This window comes from Neodiprion virginianus, chromosome 7 (genome assembly GCF_021901495.1).
Source record: "Neodiprion virginianus isolate iyNeoVirg1 chromosome 7, iyNeoVirg1.1, whole genome shotgun sequence".
NCBI classification, from domain to species: Eukaryota; Metazoa; Arthropoda; class Insecta; order Hymenoptera; family Diprionidae; genus Neodiprion; species Neodiprion virginianus.
Window position 1 is genome coordinate 14,389,100 of NC_060883.1, and position 20,305 is coordinate 14,409,404.

General features: G+C 38.8%; 1 protein-coding gene across 5 annotated transcripts in view; it reads right to left on the bottom strand.

The window, feature by feature from the left end:
- LOC124308743 (GTP-binding protein Di-Ras2) overlaps positions 1-20,305 on the bottom strand; it is a 310,047-nt gene that overhangs the window by 84,882 nt on the left and 204,860 nt on the right. The window lies entirely within an intron of this gene.

Below are 20,305 nucleotides of genomic sequence, written 5' to 3' on the forward strand. Positions count from 1 at the left end.
GCGTTTGTGGTTTCAAAAGACGAGATAAATAAGGAGAAACAACCGCCAAAACAAAGCGCGAATCCGTCGACAGAACAGGCGCGGCTATTACTCGAGGTCGATAACAAAGACGCATGAGTAACCGACAGCGACGCGTCTAGACACTTTACCTACCGACGTGAGTGGTTTGAAGAGTTCCCTTCGAACGAGGGCGCCACATTCGTGCTTGGAAATGGCAGCCAGTGCGATGCACCTGGTGAAGGCACAATTCGAATTGAGAAGCTTGTAGACTGTAGATGAAGGACAGGACGAATCGAGGGTGTATTGTACGTGCCGAGACTGAAGAAAAACTTGTTCTCGGTGGGCATGTGCATCGAAAAAGAATACGCTGTTCAGTGCGGTAACTTAAAAGTAACAATCACATTTAAGAATGAAGTGATAGTGGTCGGTAAAAAGGAAGCAAATGCAACGTATTACATGTGTTTTAGAGTACTAGTATCCGGAGTGTCAAGTGAAGCGATCGCGGCCACCGTTGATATAAATCGGTGGCATGAGCGGCTTGGACATATCGGTAGTGGATCATTATGTGACATGGTGAAAAATAACCTTGTCACGGGCGTTTCAATAAAGAATGCGGACAAATTCTTTTGCGAACCATGACAATTCAAGAAGGCAGATGTGTTACCGTTTAAAAAAAAAATCGTAGATACGGAGATACGAAACCGGGTGAAGTTGTTCATACAGATGTGAACGAGAGAGTACAAATAGAATCACTCGGTCTCTTAAATCATTACGTAACGCTTCTAGATGACGCGTAGGGTTTCTATTTTGTGTATTTTCTAAAAGACAAGGACGAAGTTGTTGAGAAATTCGAGCTCTATGAAAAGATGGTGGAAAACAAGTTCGGTTCAAGTATAAGAGTCGTGCGTTCTGATAATGGTGGCGAGTACAAAAATGAACAATTCGAAAGATAACTTGGACAGTGCGGAATAACCATGGAAAACACAGCCCGTTACACGCCGCAACAAAATGGAAAAGCGGAGAGAGCAAATAGAACAATCTTCGAATGCACACGCACGATGCTGTGAGCGAGGAATCTTCCAAAGAACCTATGGGTAGAGGTGGAAAGTACTGTGGTTTACATACTGAACCGGATCTGGGACACGTGCGTATCTTTGGATCTGTAGCCGACAAACACGTGCCCAAACAGCTGCGGAAGAATCTCTACGATCAATCTTAAAAAAATGATCTTGGTGGGATATCAAGGAAACTCATCGAACTATCGGCTCTACGATCCTGTGACTAAGAAAGTAATCGTGTCAAGAGACGTTGTATTCAATGAGAAGTTGGGTGAGGTAAGCTCCAGTGAAAGTAGCTCACAACAAGGAGTACTAGTGATTCCAAAAGCCATGTCAGTTCCACAGATGATCGAAAACAACAACAACGAGGTCATCGAAATTCTTGAGGATAAAGATGAAGAGTTCGACGATGCGCAAAACGCACCAGCAAACGTGCTAGCTAGAGAAGAAGAGCAAGATGACGTACTGGATCCAGTCGCAGGTCAGCGGCAACTGCGGGACACGCGGACGCTCAGAATGCCACGGAGATACGACGTAGATCTCGTGGAGTACAGTACGCCTGTTACATTCAGCGAAGCGGTTCGTGAACCTGACAAAAAAGAATGGGTCGGTGCCAGGGTTGCAAATAATGCATTACTTTTTTATTTGCATTAGTGTTTCCATTAAAACATTAAATTTAATGTTTCAATGAAAATTATTTCCATTGAATCATTAAATTTAATGTTTTAATGGAAATTATTTCCATTACAAATTGAAAAAGTAATGGTTGATGCAATACTTTTTCATTAAAAAATTTGCAACCCTTATCAGTGCAATCAATGCTGAACTACAGGTTCACGAGAAAAATAACACGTAGACCATAGTGGAGCGAACCGACAAGATGAAGCTCATCGATTCGGAATGGGATTTCAAACTTGTGAGACGTGAGACTGAAACACGACCCAGATATTAAGTCAGGCTGTGTGCCAGAGGATTTCTCTAGCGATAAGGGATTGATTATAATGAAACTTCCGCCTCAGTCGTAAGATATGATTCGCTGCGAATGATTCTGGCTCGAGTCACCGAGCAGGACTGCGAGTTGAAGCAATTTGATGTGTGTATGGCATTTCTCTTCGGGGAGTTAAAAAAAATTTTTTTATGAAGACCCCCGAAGATTTGGTCGTCATGAAAGAAGAAAGAGAAAGTGACTGTGAGAATCTTGTGTGCCGATTAAATAAGTCATTCTATGGTCTCAAGCAAGCCCCTCGCTGCTGGAACCAAAAATGTAGTGCGTTTCTAAACAAGTTTAATCTAGTGCAATCTGACGCTGACCAATGTATCTACAGGCAGTGTGAATGCGTGTGAAGTATGGTATGCATTGTTTGTAGATGATGGGCTTACAGTTTGTAAATTATCTAGTCTGTTAGATAAAATACTTACAAGTATAAGACAGAAGTTTGATATAACCCTGGGTGATGCGATCAAATTTGTGGGCCTACAAATCGAATGAAACAGAACTACGAAAAGTCTGTTTACACATCAACCAGAGTTTGCTGTTAGAATTCTTGAAAAGTTTAGAATAGACGATACGAAACCAGTGAGTGTGCCAGCTGAGCGTCATACCGTTTTAGTTCCCTCAGAGTCAGATACTGAACGAAACAATTTTCCGTACCGAGAGGCGGTAGGATCGCTGTTATTTCTATCAATGGTCTCTCGACCAGATATTACCATTGCAGTAAATTCAGTGTCTGAATAAGTATCTAAGCTATCATAATCTCAGCCACTGGAAGGCGGTAAAAAGAATCTTTGCTTACTTACAAAGAAAACCCTTCCGCTAACATCCTTCGATTTTGATGAAATTTATACATGTTATTCTACATCAAAATCTAAGAGACACGTATTTTTTTTTAACGGCGGAAAAACGTTTCTAGGGGGTGAAATTATCCTATGAAATTGAGACCTCCGAGGGATAATTTTCAGGTTTCACCTATTTTCACTTGAGATAATCGAATGCATCCAAATGGATAATTACCTTAAAGATAAACGATGGAAAATGCAACTGATTTCTTATCGGGGGGTTGCATAGGAAAAAAGTTATAGGTGTTGAAATTCATAAAATCGTTATAACGAAAAAAACTATTGCACCTATCTCGATGGATTCAATTGCACTTTGGAGAGTGAAAAAAAATAATACATATGGATTTTTGCGTTTTTCTCGCAAATCAAGTTGAGGGGGTGAACTACTCCTATGTATGTTTACATTTAATCTCAATAAAACGGCAGTAATTCTTTTTTTTTCATTCCTTCTCCTAGTGATATGTTTTCTTTTAATTTACCACAACCGTATCACGTGTATAGCATTTAATGAACGGTTTTATCTAGGAGCCAACTTATTCATAGATCGATCTTTCGTTGAAAAAGTATTTATATCTGACTTATCGATAATTCTGACTAATTTATATTTGGCAATGAGATAACATAAGCATACGATAAGCGCTTACACATATTCGTTTCGGTAAATAAGACCAAGTTTTGGGACGACGCGACGCACTGAAAAACGGCGTAGTCAAGTAAAAAAAAGAGAGCGTACAATATGCTTGTATCTTTTATTGATAATATGTCAACAGTTTAACAGAATAATAACTATAGCAATAAATAGGAGCGAATATGTAATCATATGCTCTATTAGCCGTTGTAAGTACTGCAGTAATGATAGTCATTGACAAAGTGTTTGGAACATAACGACTTTTTACACCAGGGACAGCGAACAATAGCAACATTTTTACATCCTGGAACTTCACAGTGTGAGTTGCAGGAATCTCCAAATGCAAAGTGTACAGGATTTTCAAAATTCGCTGGTTTTTCTTCTATGTAACCACTTTTGTACCAAGAATATTTGAAAAGATCGATATAACGTGGTGACGACACTTGGTTATGAACAAGTGACTGAAGCTTTATGATATTGTTTCTCCAATGCAAATCAATATCATAATTCATCAAAAGACAATTGTCAGAAAAATGTTGAAAAAAATTTTTCCATACTCGGAATCGAAAAACATCGAGGGACTGGATTTTTCCGGTAGTTCCTTTAGGTATAATCATTACTTTGACATCTCTATTTGAAGGTTTCACATCAAGTAAATCTTGGGGACAGTGTCCAATCTAAGAATCAATCGGTAATAAAGATTTTGAACCAACTTTCGGGAAAAATACATGCTGCAACCAAATTTTAAAATGATCTGAAAATAAAAAAACTTATTTTTTTTTCATTCGAAAAAAGTCTATACAAAAACAGTGGGTGTAATTTATACCTGAAGTAAGCTTCCCAGACTTGGATACTTCTATGTAAACATTATCTGGTCTGAAGAGCGTTTCCTCCACTATTGGACCAATCTTGCCAGTTGGTTCGTTTAGAACCATAAATAGAGGAGATAGCAACTTGCTTTCAGTTGATATAGTCGGCTAAATAGTGTGACTGTGGCTCGTAGAAGAGACTGATTGTACCAGACATTGTACTTGCTTTTTTCCTTCGACTGCTAAAGTTCTTCCGGAATGCATTTCTAATTGGAAGCCACTCTCATCTGCGTTAAATGTATTTGACAATCCCTACGTTCTAATATTTTGCTTTACGTCATAGACAAATTTTTGAATTTGTTGTTCCAAGACTTTTCCATCTTCAATTGTTTTGGATGTAATGAATTTATTTATTTTTCTGGATACGACACGATGAGCTGCTTTGAATGAGTTTATTCACGTACGAGATGCTTTGAAACGAAAATCAGTATGCCCTACTTCTTTTTGAGCAAGTAAGGCCCATTTTTTCAAATCAGAATCGTGCACTATTAAACCAGCATCCATAGCAGCTTTGAAATTTTCGAAAGTGTGACCACAAATTCGTGCTAATTTTTCTTTGTATGTCCCCCCCTTGTTCAAATTGTGGGCCCACCGGTGCAACTGTCGTATAGATTGCACTTTCTTTAACTTTTATTTAACACTGCCCAAACCCAAATTTCCTTTCTTCCCGCTGCGCCAATACTCAACGGCCATTAATTTGCACTCGTAAGATAAGTCTCCGTTATCACGAGTGCATGTATCAGGCGAAAGCTCTGGTTCATACAGGGCGTTTGCGCATTCTTTATCTTCAACAATTTCCATTTCCCAATCCTTAAACGGTTCTTCGAAATGCAAAGAATTTTCTTCTACCATTTCGAAACCACTGTATTCGTTCATTGCACTCAACAAAATGTTTTCAAAGTTTTCTTTCAACTATATTTCACCGTTATTTAGTGGCGAATCCGGTAAACGCATAACTTCAAAAGTTGCGAGAAGCATTCTAATAATGTTCAAAGGATTTATCTTTATTTCTATTAATATTTGCAATTTCGTTTTAAATAGTCTTGAATTGTAAGTGACTTCTTTCGTCGTGTAAAAGAAAAATAGCCGACTGTGGTGAATATAACCGCGATCGCAGTTTTATCGCTGCTTCTACGTCGTATTTCAAATCTTATTATGGGAGCGAGTGAATTTTACGCTATAACTTGAGACAAAAATTGTAGTCATCACGAAATATAAATACCGCAAGGAACACGTGCTCTAAGTATATAAAGATCACATCTCGCTTAACTGTTCCGGTGTGGAGACATCTACATCCTCAACACAAAGTTTCCTGTCTCTTATCGACGACGAAAATTTTTTGCAGGTGATTCTCACAATAACAGCTAGGTACCTACGTCAATTATTTGTGAAAGACAATCGAAAAAATTTGAATAAAATATTATACAAACGGAAATTGAAGTTACATATTAAAACTTGAATTTATTTCTGTTTTAATAGTGATGCGAACGCACAAAATATTTTCAGTTTGTAAATGAGGTAACATTGAAATAGAATGTAAAATGTAATTTATAGTTTAACTTAAGAGGAAGCTTCCTTCGATTTTTACAATAAATGAAAATATCTCGGAATCGATGCTACTGTTACGTCCGGCGTATTGCTGCAGCGTACCTTTTTCAAAATCAATACAACTACGACTCTCAACACGTGGAGTGTTTCCCAAAATTCCCTCCCAATGCTGTAACGGAAGCTACAGCCATAAATAACATTAAAATATCGTATTGCCTAGACCGACGAGTTCCACCCCTCCTGGCAAAAGTCACGTAGAGACCAACAATGATCCCTAGTATAAGGTTCAACTTTGTTTCTTATAACTGGTACCAAGAACTGAGACAGGAGACTGCTGAATTAGCATCAGCAGCGCTCAGCCTGGAAACATTTCTCTTTTTAAGTCAAAATTGTCATCAATAATTAGGATAAACCACTACCTTTGGAACCACTAAATTAAAATAGATTATCTGTTAAGTTGTGTGGATGAGTGCGTGAGAATTATCTTAAGATACTTTTTGTCAACATCTTACACGTGTAAGCGACGAAATTGAGAATCGTCGGAACACCGTCGAAGAGCGCGAAGTAACGCTGACCGTGTAGATTTGGGCACCCGGAGGTCGCCCTCGCACTTCATTGGTAATTACTGTTGTAACTTATTGCAACTGCAGCTCCTTGGACCCTCAGGCCCAAGACGCTCAGGGATGTCAGACGTACCAACTTCTTGGTAAACATACTAGTTTTTAGCGTCACGTACCATGTACCAAGACCACTCGGTCCTTGTACGCAAAAATACCAAGACTGGCCGTTAACCGACAAACACACACCGATAATTAACTAAAAATGATGTATTGTCAACTTTTCTTTCTGAACACGAAATTAAATATAATACGGACAGAAAATCGCAGTCAGCAGTTAGCTGTCAGTTTTTTGTCACTGTACGGTTGGTGAAACTGCTTGGCTTGGCTATGGCTAGTCGATTACTGCGCCATCTTTGCATCGTATTTCTTGTTTACCTTTTTATACACTTCGCGACTTCGCTGTCTCGCGCTCGCCCTTTGCTTACGTACGATTTTGAACCACGAAGAAAAAGGGCGACTTACAGTTTTTTCCTGAGTAAACTTCGAATGTCCGGATTCGTATTGTGTCAATTGTGTGCTTCGCTGTGCGTTTTTATTTAGAAAGAGGTAAGCATGATATTTATCGACGACGACGATCTACAGAACACAATGAAACCTGAAAATTTGCACTTTTATACTGATGAGTGGATTATCTCGTTTCTTTTTCTTTTCCATTCATTGCACGATGAAATATTTATATATTTTTACACATTTTTTTTGCATGCATTGTGACATATTTTTGCGTTTTCACGATTGCAATAACCGTGGTGATGGTGATGGTGGTGGTCAACTTAATAAATTTCGATTCAGGTAACTATGTCATCTGCAAGTGAGACCGAGAATGACGAGAATGACTCTGGATACGGGCCGCCTACGCCAAAAAAACTACGATTGGCTCGTGGAGATGCGAGGCTCAAAAAACAAGGACATCGAACTCAAAAATATCGAGTCGAATGGGAACGAGATCCGCAATGTTCGTCCTGGCTCGGGCCGGATCCAGCTTCAAAGACAAAAGCGAGGTGCAAATGGTGCAACGTTCGTCTCATCGCCGGTATAAGCTTGATCAAAACCCACGGAAAAACCAAAAAACACGAAAAAAACGCGACAGCTTACGAGTGCAGCTCGTCAAAACTTTTGAGCAAATTTTTTAAACCTCAAGCTACGTTGAACACTCGGGACAGAAATATAACGAATGCGGAGATCAAGATTTGCGGTTTTTTGGCAGCTCACAACATTCCTTATGCCGTGGTCAATGATCTTATTCCATGCATGAAGTCGGCACTCCCAGACTCGAAAATCTTAGACGGAATATCCATGAAAAAGCAGAAAGCAACAAAAATCGTCACCAACGTCATCGGTGCTTCTCATAAAGAGGAAATCGCCAACCATCTACAGAAACAGAAGTTTTCTATTCTAACCGATGACTCCACGGATTGTTCCAGCGTCAAGACCGCGTGTATCGTCGTTCGGTTCTACAACGAAGACCTTGGACGAATCACCAGCGTGTTTTGGGAGTTGTCTAGTATTTTTCCTGAAGACGACGCTAGGGCAGCTCAGGAAGGAGCTAGTGGTCGACACCTGTATAATTTGATCATTAGGTCGTTTGAAGAAAAATTCATTCCCTTAACGAATGTATTGGGGTTTGGTTGTGACGGCGCAAGCGTCAACATCGGTGCGCGAAACTCGATTGCAAGTCGCCTAAAAGAATCATGCCCTGGTATAATTATCATGAGGTGTATATGCCATTCTCTTCATTTAGCAGCCAGCAAAGCATGTGGACAGAACATCCCTCGGAGCTGTGAAGACCTCGCCAGGAATGTTCACAACTACGTACAGCACAGTGCGAAGCGCATTGCGAGTCTCGCTGTATTTCAAAAATTTTTGAATGTCGCTGTCCACAAAATTCTCCATCCAGCACAAACGCGCTGGCTTTCGCTGCTCTCGGTTGTGGATCGCATGTTGGAGCAATGGGAGCCACTCCGTCTATATTTCATGGAACGACATATGGAAGAACGAACACTGGCGGCAGAATCGATTTTCATGTGGCTGAGAGACCCGTTCGTGAAGCTCTATTATCATTTTCTCGCGTGGGTTTTACCCAAAGTTGTCACGGTGAATGCCTACTTTCAATCGGAATCGGTGGTCATCACATCTCTCGCTGAGAAAATGGAGTTTGCGTTTAAAGAACTTCTTACGACGTATATGGCCCAAAAGTACGTAGCAACGACACCACTCAGCAAGGTCAATACGGAGAATAAAGACGAATTTATTCCACTCGAGAACATATACCTGGGTGTGCAAGTGCTGGAAGAGTTGAAAAAACCGGAAGTATTGATAAGACCGGACTTGGTAGCAGATTTTCGGGCAAGATGTCGTAATTTTCTGATGAAACTCTGCAAGGAGATTCAAGAGCGATTCGATTTCGATGATCCTCTACTAAGAATGCTCCCTTTGCTGCATCCATCGAAAGCTACGTCGAGAAATGAGCCAAACAAACGTCAGTCGCTCGTCGAGCTTTGGAGCATCGTTCCCAGAGCCAAGCCCGAGAACTTGGAAGCTCTTCAGCGCTTGGATGATGAATGGCGTCGTCTTCCGCTCGACGAAATTCCCGAAGACGTAGTCAAGGAAAAAGAACCGGACATTTTTTGGCACAAAATTGCTCAACTGACCGATTCTGCGGGCTGCAAAAGATACGTAGAACTACCATCTTTCGCATTGGCAGTTCTCTGTACTCCTCACGCAAATGCTGACTGTGAAAGAGTTTTTAGCAAATACAATTTGGTGAAAACCAAAAGTAGAAACAGGCTGACGGTACAAAATATTGAAGGCGCTATGCTGGCTTCACAAGCAGTTAAAGTAAACGCCAAGTGTTGTGCCGCGTTTGAGCCGACGAAGAGCATGCATAGTCGAATGACGTCTGCAATTTTGTACGATGCTCCGAACGAATCAACGGCGGATGCAGAAGAGGATCACCGGACTATCAACGATTTGGACGTGATATTCGAAGAGATTTAAATCAGGCGACACTGCGAAGAACACAGCATCGGCAGTGAAGAGTGGAGATATATAATTGTTCGAAACAAAGTCATAGATTTATTCAGTGTTTTTTCAATAATATTTTAATAATCTGTTATAAAATTTGATAAGAAATAAAAATAACATTGTTGAACCCTCTTTTCCGATAAAAAATCATAGTTATGAATTATTTCTTCATTTTTCTCAATATATTTTACATTATATGTCTGGAATGCAAAAAAAAGGTTTAAAGTGGTATTTTTTCAATGCATTCAATAATTACTGCCCTCTATTAACGGTACATGAAATTGAAATATAAAATTTTTTCACTAGGATGCGATTTCCGACATAGTTTATATACCAGTGTTGGCAGCGCCGCAGCGGAGCACAGGCGTGCTAGTTTTTCGTTTTCAATACCAGCTTTCAGACAGCTCGGCACAAGGATTTCTGAGTGGCCGTCTAACATCCCTGAAGACGCTATGTCTTTCGTCTGTCATATCGCGAAGTGCGTGGACGTCTATCCAGATTAGCCCTCTCGAGCGAGAGTAGCGTTGGAAAATCTTAATTGTGACCGGCATAAAGTCTCGCGCTAATTCGTCAAATCCGAGCATTCAGTTATTCTGTTAGCTGCAAAAGACTCACCAATCCACTTCGATTTTGGTAGGGATATTTTTCTTTTTCGCTACAGAATTTATGTAATTTTTTTCATAATTTTCAAAAATGTCCGATTGACCGTTTGCAAAAATATCATTACTTAAGGGGTCGGGGGGCATCAGGGGGGTTGGTAAAAATCTGAGAAAAATTTGGAGATGTTATTTTAGGCTAAGAAAACACCTTTGATCATTAGGACTCTGATTGGAGAGGGTGTGGGTCAGACCCTTGTCGAATTGACCTGGAATGCCCATATATTGAAAGTGATTCTAACGATTATTAATTGAAGATGATAATGTAGGTGGTTATCATTATAAGCACTTAATATTACCTGATTCTGTTTGAATCAGGGCCGAACTTGATTTAATTGGGGAAAATCGAATATCATGAAAATGTCTATTCGCGAAATAATGAGATTTAGTAAAGAACAGTAAAGATGGAACGTAAAAGTTATAGTTATATATTATTCATATATTATGGACATAACCCTACGTGTGAAAGAAGTGTAAACGATCGAATTCAACTAGTTCTACAGCTTCTCTGTATTTGAATATGAATTCGTCCGTCGACGTTGTCTATCTTTAAATTCAGACATTTTATGATTATTTGTTTCTCTTTTATATCATTGATTCATTTCATGATTAATCGTTTGAAGATTATACGTTATCTTCTCGCAATCAAAATCATATTTAACCATTTATTTTCAACGATAACCTATCTTATTCCATTATAAATTAGCCTCAACCATTTAAACAACTCTCACAGACCTGTATAGGACTTGGCAACAACGTACCCACATTACCGGCTCATCGAGAGGTAAGTCTTTCTTAGTTTTAATTTTTATTCATTGTCGTTACGTATGAACATCTTTGATTATTCGTAATCATTAAATACCACCACCATTCGTTTCCTTATAAAAAAAAAAGAAAATATTTATATACTTACGTGATCTTCTTGCTTTTAGAACGATTTTACGAACAAGAAACGCGTGGGGTCGTTGTCGACCCCACTCATGAGTTAGAAGGTATAAAAAAAAAAGATACATGTGTTCTAGAGTTAACCCCGAGAAAGTCTGAATCCGTCCTAGTGAACCAGAAGCACTTCAAATTTAAACTTCAGCTCGGAACGTACCAAGTTTCATCGTATAGACGGAGCTTCAATTTGATTTCATACTCTCACTACTGAGATCAAGATAAAACGTTTCAAGTCAGCACAGGATACAGGAACTCATAGTAAACGAATACGTATTGTCACGATTTTTGGTTAAAATTCACGAGGAACTCATCCCTGCGACGGAGATGACGGATCAGATTCCGAACTCGATGAAAAGAATTCTAATTTACGTTTCACTTCCTCAACTGTACAAGTAATTCATCAACTAGATAGTACAAGCCCTGATTTATCGTTCACTTTGTCAGGCCTACCGGTAGTCCGTCAAACAGATAAGGCAGAGAAGAGGTACAGTGAGTCTTACAGAATTTGTCAAGACGCTAACGGCAAATATGAGGAATGTTTGTTATGCGGGAAGAGTGATGTAAATAAATGACTGAAAATGAAAAATTCTAATACGTCAGGACTCGTACGACATCGCAAACGTGCTCATACCAACGAATCATCCGTACAAATATGTGAAAGTGAGTCGGGAAAATCCGCAGCCGAAACGCTGCATAAAAAAAAATATCCAATCAGAGACTTGTTGAGTGGCTAGCGATTAACTATCTACCGTTTTCGTTCTTCAACGACGATGCTACTCAGGAGTTTTTCTCATTTCTGAATAAAAATGAGACGTATCCGAAACGAACAAGTATGCGGGACAAAACGTTGCAACACTTCAACAACATTAGGGCGGCGATATTCAAAACGGTAAAAAAGGTTCCCTCCAAATTTGCCTTAACCATTGAAGGATGGACATACGTCGCAAAGAGGTCATAAAATGGCGTTACAATGCATTGAATCGATGAAGAATGGAACTTGCGATCCCTGCCACTTGACTTCATTCCTTCAAACGGTCGATAAACGGATAAAGATATTCCTAATCTCGTTCGCGATGTACTGGATGAATTTGAAATGAAGTCGAGAATCCAATGCATTACATTGGATGACGCTGCTGCAACGTTGTCGGGGAAATTGCACTAATTTTGCAAGACCATAATATCACATTTTATTCGATAGATTCGTGCTTCTGATATTTCGCCCACATATTAAATCTTGGAGAGCAAGATACTTTGGCCGCTCTCAACCTATCTCGGACAAACTCGCAATCGATCGATGACTGTGAAGACTCCACGAAGAAGAAGCCTTACATTTTTATTTGGCGCAATTCACCAAGCATGGCGTCGTCAACAAAATACGGAGACTGTTTATAAAAATTAAAAGATCGAAGCAATATACTTTGAAACTGGCCAGCTGACAGAAGCGTTGATATTTTGCAATGTTGGCGGCAAAATCTAATTGTATTTCCAAAAATAGCTAAAATAGCGCAAGAATTTTTGAGCATTCCTGCAACTAGTCTCACAGAAGAGCGCCTATTTTCTAAAACCGCATTGATAATAAGAAAACACCGGAAGAAACTGCACCACGAATGTGCTCGAAGTTTGCTGTGCATAAACGGATGGATGACGTGCAGTCTTAAAGTAAAAATACAACTGAATCTCGACCAGCTAGTGTGAATTGATATGATAGTAATATTTTAATTGCATCAACACGGTTCATCAAATCTTGCATTCAAATATAATTTTACTTGATACTTGTTTATAATTCAAATAAAATTACAGTCTTAAAGAAAACGCAAATAACAGTTATATCACAAACATTATATATAAAAATCATAATAAAAATAAACTTGAAAAATAAGGTAACCAAAAATTTAAGATGAGTATAATTACCTCAAGTGCAGCTTATCGAGCCATGAGCACTCATTGTATTTGTATAACATACAGTTTAAATGTTTGGAGGAAAAAAGGTTATTCACGATAGAGTTGAATAAAAGTAAAAATAACATAAAGATGAATGAAATTTAAATTTATCCAAATTCAGAGCTTTGATCTTATAACTCCAGCCAACGTTCTGTATTAAATATTGTTAACACACAAAAACATGTAGCTTTACCTTATATTGCTGTTCTTTTTGAACCTCTCAACCGTATTTTCAATAAATATGAAATTTCTTTTGTTGGTACCAACAATAATAATCTCAATTATCTTTTTGATACTGGCAAAGATGTCCTCCAGAAAGATAAGCGTTCAAATGTTGTCTATAAAATACCATGTAAAGATAGTAACAAGGTTTATATCGGACAGACGAGCAGACAAATTCATACGAGAATCAACGAACATAAAATGAATATACAAGACGACGAAGAACATCACACTGCTTTGACTAAGCATATGATCACTGCAGACCATAATTTCGATTATGACATGACTAGTATTTTAGAAACAGAACCGTTGTAGACCCGTAGAATTTTTTTAAAAATGTGCAACATCTTATTCCATTCAAATAGCGTTAATTTGCGGCAAGACATAGAACACCTATGTACCTCTCTCATTCGACGGTAATAACCTATTTCTTCTTACCGACCGTTCATTCTATAGATAAATTTCAATGAGCGAGCCTTCCTTGTCTTCTACATTGTTTTCGGTGATGGAATTGTCGACTCTTGATTCTATCTCAATATACAGCTTCTTCCTCAGTTGCTGCACGGCAGTTAACCGTTATAGTCTGTTTTGACAATTCATTTACTCTAATTGTTTGATCTCTTCAACAAAGTATGTCTTTGAACATGAGCTGTTGAGTTTTACGTATAGCCGTTCATTTAACAAAAATGGCCTTAGCAGCCAAAATAATCTTTGAATAAATTTAAATTCCATTCATCTTTATGTTATTTTTACTTTTATTTAACTCTATCGTGAATAAACTTTTTTTCGTTAAACATTTAAACTGTATGTCATACAAATACATTAAGTGCACATGACTCCATACGCTGCACTTGAGGTAATTATATTCATGTTAAATTTTTGGTTACCTTATTTTTTAAGTTTATTTTTATTATGATTTTTATATATAATGTTTGTAATATAACTTTTATTTGCATTTTCTTCAAGATTGTAATTTTATTTGGTGTATTGATAGAACAGATCCAATTATACATTTCGTGTTGAAGAGGGGCCCTCACCTTGGGCCGAAACGTCAACAAGTTTTTCTACGTTATTATTATGACCTTCATTTCCAAGAACTTACCCCCATTCAACATATAGAGGTCAAGAACTAAGTTAATCAAAGATTAATTTACTGAAATTTGAGAAACCCAAAATTTCTCACAGAAGAATCCCCATAACTTCAGTCAATCACTCTTTGTCCGGTTCAAAACAATTCCCAAATGCAAAATTCGTTATGATGATTATTATTTGAATCGCACGATCTTTCAATTGGGTGGAGAAACATAAGAATACAGCATCAGCTTACCATTCTGAAGTTAGTAACGTTACCGTAACAAAATATCCGATCAAAAGTAATTCAAAAATCGTTACTGTGCAATTTTCGAATTACTTTCAAGGAGTTGGCTTTTCAACGTATGAGTATATTTTGTTTATCATAATTCACTATCTTTCAGACAATGCTGAAGGTGCGAAGTAATGATCCTTCCTGAAAATTCATAATTATAGTAACGTTACTAACCGTTGACTCATATCACTTTAATAAGATCACCACATATTTTCTACTCGCTACTTTTCGGTTTCTCAAAGGATGAAAAAGTAATTTGATTTAATCAGCTTAGTAGATCAAAAATAGGTAATCCAAGGGGTGATCAAACATCGAGATTTCTCAATTTCTCAATCGGAAATGTCGTTCATCAAAACAAAATTCTCGTCTCGTCTCGACTTATCAAAATGTGTCGAGACGATAAATATCTCGTCTTATCTTAACGGCAGCACTACAGGGAGGAATGAGTGCACTACCAGAGACTAGTAGAGTCTGTAGCACTACACTCTAAAACTCGTTAGTTTGTGGCAGCACATAATCTGCTGTCACGCGGTAACCCCTTTCTCTATGTGCGAATGGATTTCTGCTCTGCTTTGGTTTCTGTATGTGAAGCTTGGCTGATGAAATAACGGGAAATGTGGCGTATAAAAACTATCGCTTCAAAAGTATTGCATGCTATGATTGTAACTGCGCATGTCGGTATTAGTCTAAGAACTATGGTAAGAGTGCACTAGGCTTTCTTATGGTAAGTGCACGCTGATAAGATACAGCGTAGAGAGGGCGCTGCCATCATTGCCATACCTAGGAGGGGGCAGGGGTGGGCACGCCCCCCCCCCCCCCCCAGAATGCTAATATTACTTATTCGTAAGTTCATTAGAAGAAATAAGCATTCAACATATTTTAATTGTGAAAAAACAGAAATAAATCGAAGCGTTGGTCGGGAATCGAACCGCGGACTCGGTCCGCGCAGCAAAAAAAAGTGTATGCTTTTACCATTATCACCACTGCCTCAAGTGAGAATATGAGGCAGTCTTGATCAACTCAGCTACTTTTCTTATATCTTCTCGGATCTGTTTTATGATTGGTTATACAGTAGTATTATTTGACGGTACTCTCTGAGAACTTGTTCAGATTTTTCAATTTACTCGTTACGGAAATGGTTTTTTTTAACCCACATATCATGGAAGTTGAAGTCGGTCAAAAAAATGTTTGCAGAAAAAAATTTCGTTTTCCCATGACCTATTTAATGCAATATATATCATATTTTTGATGGCATCAAAAAGGCTATTTTCAGCGAAAAAAAGATTAATGTTTTTTTCTTTCAACGCGACACTTTGAATTTTGCTGTCAATTTTACACGGTATTAAGCAGTGTACTGCGAACGTATAAAAAAAAATTGGCATCATGGAACTCGACATTCTTGCTGGGTAATAAAAATGTTTTACCGAAAAAGGTGCTTTAGGGTACATCTGAGTTCCTCTTTTCCATGAATTATTTAATGCGATATATAATACGTGTATATATCGTATTAAATAGTTCATGGAAAAGAGGATCTCAGATGTACCTTAATGCAACATTCTCGGTAAAATATTTTTATTACCCGACAAAAATTCCAGCTGAAAAAGTGTTGAACCAATTTTCAGAAAAAAATAGAAAACTGAGACTTATTTAATTGTGTACCTACTGAAAATAAACTTTAAGGACAGGTCACTAGATTAAATAACAATGAAAAATTAGTTGATTATTTTTTAAGGTATTGTCAAAGTTTAATAATAATGTCAACATTAACGTGTGATTAAAGCAAAGCAAATTTCATATTTTGTGTATTACGTGTTTATTGATTATTATGTACATTTCATTTGAAAAGAGCATGATTGTGAACAAAACCAGTTTTCTTGTCAAGCCGACCCCTCCTAGCCGCCCTCCCCCCCCTCCCCCCCTAGGAAAAAATGCTGATGTCGTCCCTGGTTGCTATAGTCTTGGGATGGGACGTAACAGTTCGGTGCTGTGAGCCGTGACCCGGCCACGGTCTTACATACAGGCACGGTCTTATATACATATAGGTCTGGAAACTCCTATGCTGGGAGCCGCGATCATTCGTGTCGCTTAGCGAGTGCTTTCGATTCTAGCGGCACCACCAGTTGTCGCTGCGGTCTAGTTACCAGGATAACAATAACCTCATAAATACGATGAGTGAGCGTGAGTGAGCGAATACCCATATACATATATGCGAATACCACGGCTTGTCTAGACCCCCCCGGCCCCTCCTCCGCTGTTGATAAGATCGCAACGAACCTAGTGGCGACTAGTGAACACAAAAATTGCTTCAATAAGCGACATACCCCCTCCAATGGAGTTTCCAGACCTGCACATGAGACCGTGCATAGAGGTCTTGCAAAAAACCTGGTGGGGGGTGGTCAGTTCACGTCCGAAACAAAAGTACAACTTATGGCCACAAGAGCAGCGCTACGAGTTATTCATAAGCTTATTATTATTATTTGGCGGAACCCTAACCAATCTTTTTGATACTCATACACAGATAACCTTACGTTGTAAAGTCACTCATATGTCTATGAATAACTGACAGCGGCGCGTAGTGGCCAGTAGTGGCAAAAAAAAAATTGGACAATGACGCGGCTACCCCACCACTCAAATTTCAGTTCGTTGCAAGACCTGTATGTAAGACCGTGGCCCCGGCAGAGACCGTAGAGTACTGTTTTCTCCCGCGCACTCATTTGTTTCACTGTCGGCGGAATAAATTGACGAAATATTGTGAATTGAGTGGGTGAATTCTAACAAGTTACAAGTGAAATTATGAGAATAGAGTAGACGCGTTTTGAGACGCATTATGATTTAACCATGATTCTATGTTCAACTAACTCTGAAGACTTTAGGATATACTCGAAAATGTCTACTTCTTCATATATAAAAGATATGTATATGTTAACGGACAATTGTACGAGCGTTGCATACGTCACAACCACGACAAGCAAGCGCAGTCAGGACGAGACGACGGAGTCGGATGAGATGGTGCGCAGATGAGATCCAACCGAATTGTAGTATAAATAAGCGCCCAAAGAAGAGCTCAACAGCAGTTACGTAGCAAAGTGCTCGACTGATTGTGAGTCACCGAATGTAAAGAGCAGTTCCGCAGCAGAGCGCTCAGCTGATTCAGCTTGTTACATAGACGGGATCGCCTAGACTCATTTCATGAATTCACCTTCAATTTGCGGTCATAGAAATATTTTGCTAAATCACATTTCATACTCCGGATTCGTAAAATCGTAGAGACGTCCCGATAAAAGCATCTGTTGTACTCATTTTTGGGCATGGAAATACAGAAATTAGACTTCGTGTAGCAGAGGTCTGAGGTCTCAAATCGTCGAATTGAAACTTGAAATTTTCTATTTTACTTTCTATTTTATTTGAATTTCTGCAATCTTGAAAGAATCGCCATTTGTCTTTTATTTTCATTTCTGTAAGTTTGTCTGATTATATATTAATCAAAAAAATATTTATTTGCTCATTTGATGATCGAATTTATCTATCTCAAATTCGGATACAGGGTAACAGACAGCTTCGCTGAACCAAATAACGTTGAACGGCACTGTTCATTCCGTGTCCAGGATCGTTATTTAGGAACTCCGATTTTAGTGGATAGCCCAGCTATCGCACTGGTTTGTATATCAGTTGAAACTTGCGAAACATAATTCAAACTCGACAGACACGGAATTCCGATTTCCTTGTCCTGTGGAGGAAGGCAGCTCTAGTCATAACCCGAGTCCGTGACACAGTGTTAAGATATAGCTCTGAACTCATTTATGCTAGTCTACAAAAAAGGCAGCGTCGGTAACTTGTCACCTACGTCTGTGACAAGACGGCTTTGGCAAAAGTCCGAGTCCGTGAAACGATTCCGCATAGCTAAATAGGGTGTTCCGTATTGGCAAACGCAACCTTACTTTCTTCACAAACAAGAGGAGTTTCTTTTGCATCTTTATTAATTAAATATTCCATCTAATCAACTATTTCTGGAATATGCCCGTATCGTGGTTACTAGTAAATGCAATGTAATCTATAATTGTTTATTCTATACCCGTGTAACTACATTTTCGATCCCTCTAACAGTTATACCCTGTGTAATATCTGTAGATTTTTGGCTTTTACATATACAGGACTCAAATTCTCAGGACAAAAATGTGTTTAGTACTTATCGAGGATTTAACCTACTGTTACGAACGGCTCTTTTCACTTTCGCGACACGCGCTAGGCGTCAAGCTGCTTGCTCGGCGCGTTCCTCCGAGGGTCGCTGCCCCGCACACAACCAGATGAGTCAAGAAGTGCATCGACACCGGAAGGTGGCGCGATGCCTACTCTGCAGAATAACGCCCCACCACCGACGAAACCGAGCTGTAATCGGTAATCCATCGACACCATCAAGTCAGTCGTAATTGAGGAGTGTGAGATCATCGAGATCTCAGCCTGGAGATAAGCGAGTGGTGCAACCCATCGATCGAACCGGCTACCGGAAAGGACCTTCCATCAACCAGAAAAGGCAACGTGGAGACTCAGGATTTCCTGACGGAACGGCTCGGCAAATCGGTGGTGTGTCCTAAGAGTCACCCTCGCGCTAGCCAAGGTGGCCTACTCCTTGACTCACCTTTTCCTTAACCGTAACGCAGTACTTAGTCATACTTAATTTGCTTTGTCATATCTAATAGTTTATTTGATTACACTACTCGTTCTTAATCTCTCTTTGTCATTTGCAATAGTGTACTTAGTATAATTCAGTATCCAAAATATAAACCATTGTGGACAATATCGGTTCCACCTATTCGTCCTGTCCAGACCACTGAGACCCTGTCACCCAGAATCCTGTAGTCTCATCACAGCAGGTCTGTTTACACTTTATACAAGCGAAGCCCAAAATAATCTATTTCTAACCGCTCGGGAATAGACTATACATATATATTCTTTTTAAGTCACGTTGGACGAGATCCTTCAGATCATCGTCTGCACGTAACACTACAATAGATTTCATATTCAAAAAGATTATTTTTTTCACAAACAAAACACTTTAGTTCATATTTTCTTCCTGACGACGGGAAGTACCGAAAATTTGAAGACGGAGGTTCAATTCGAAAAAATGATCAAATTGATCAGTGTATTTCTCGCGATTGGTAGGACTCACAGGCCAAAAAACTGGAGAATTTGCATATTTAAGTGTACAATATAGCGCACTCAAACTTCAGACTAGTCGCAAGTTCCGCCTTTGAAAACCTAAGACCCATTGGTATTTCGTGCTATTTCGATAAACTTCTAACACCGACTTCCTATCTCCAATTCGTTCCAGAATATTATAAATTTTCGTTCCAGTTTCAAGACACTATTTTATTTCGATCATTTTTTGCCGTTAAATACGAGTGTCGAAGTTTTAAGACTTCTGACCTGAACTGGTTTCTATTAGTTTGCTAAAATAACTATCACGTGTTGGTATTTTTCTTTTCCTAAATTCAAAAAGTTTGAAATTTGTTGTAATCAATTTCACAATTATAAAACTCTATTTAACTTAAATTTATAAATGTTTGAGTTATTATAAAAGACATTATTCTTACGTTGAAA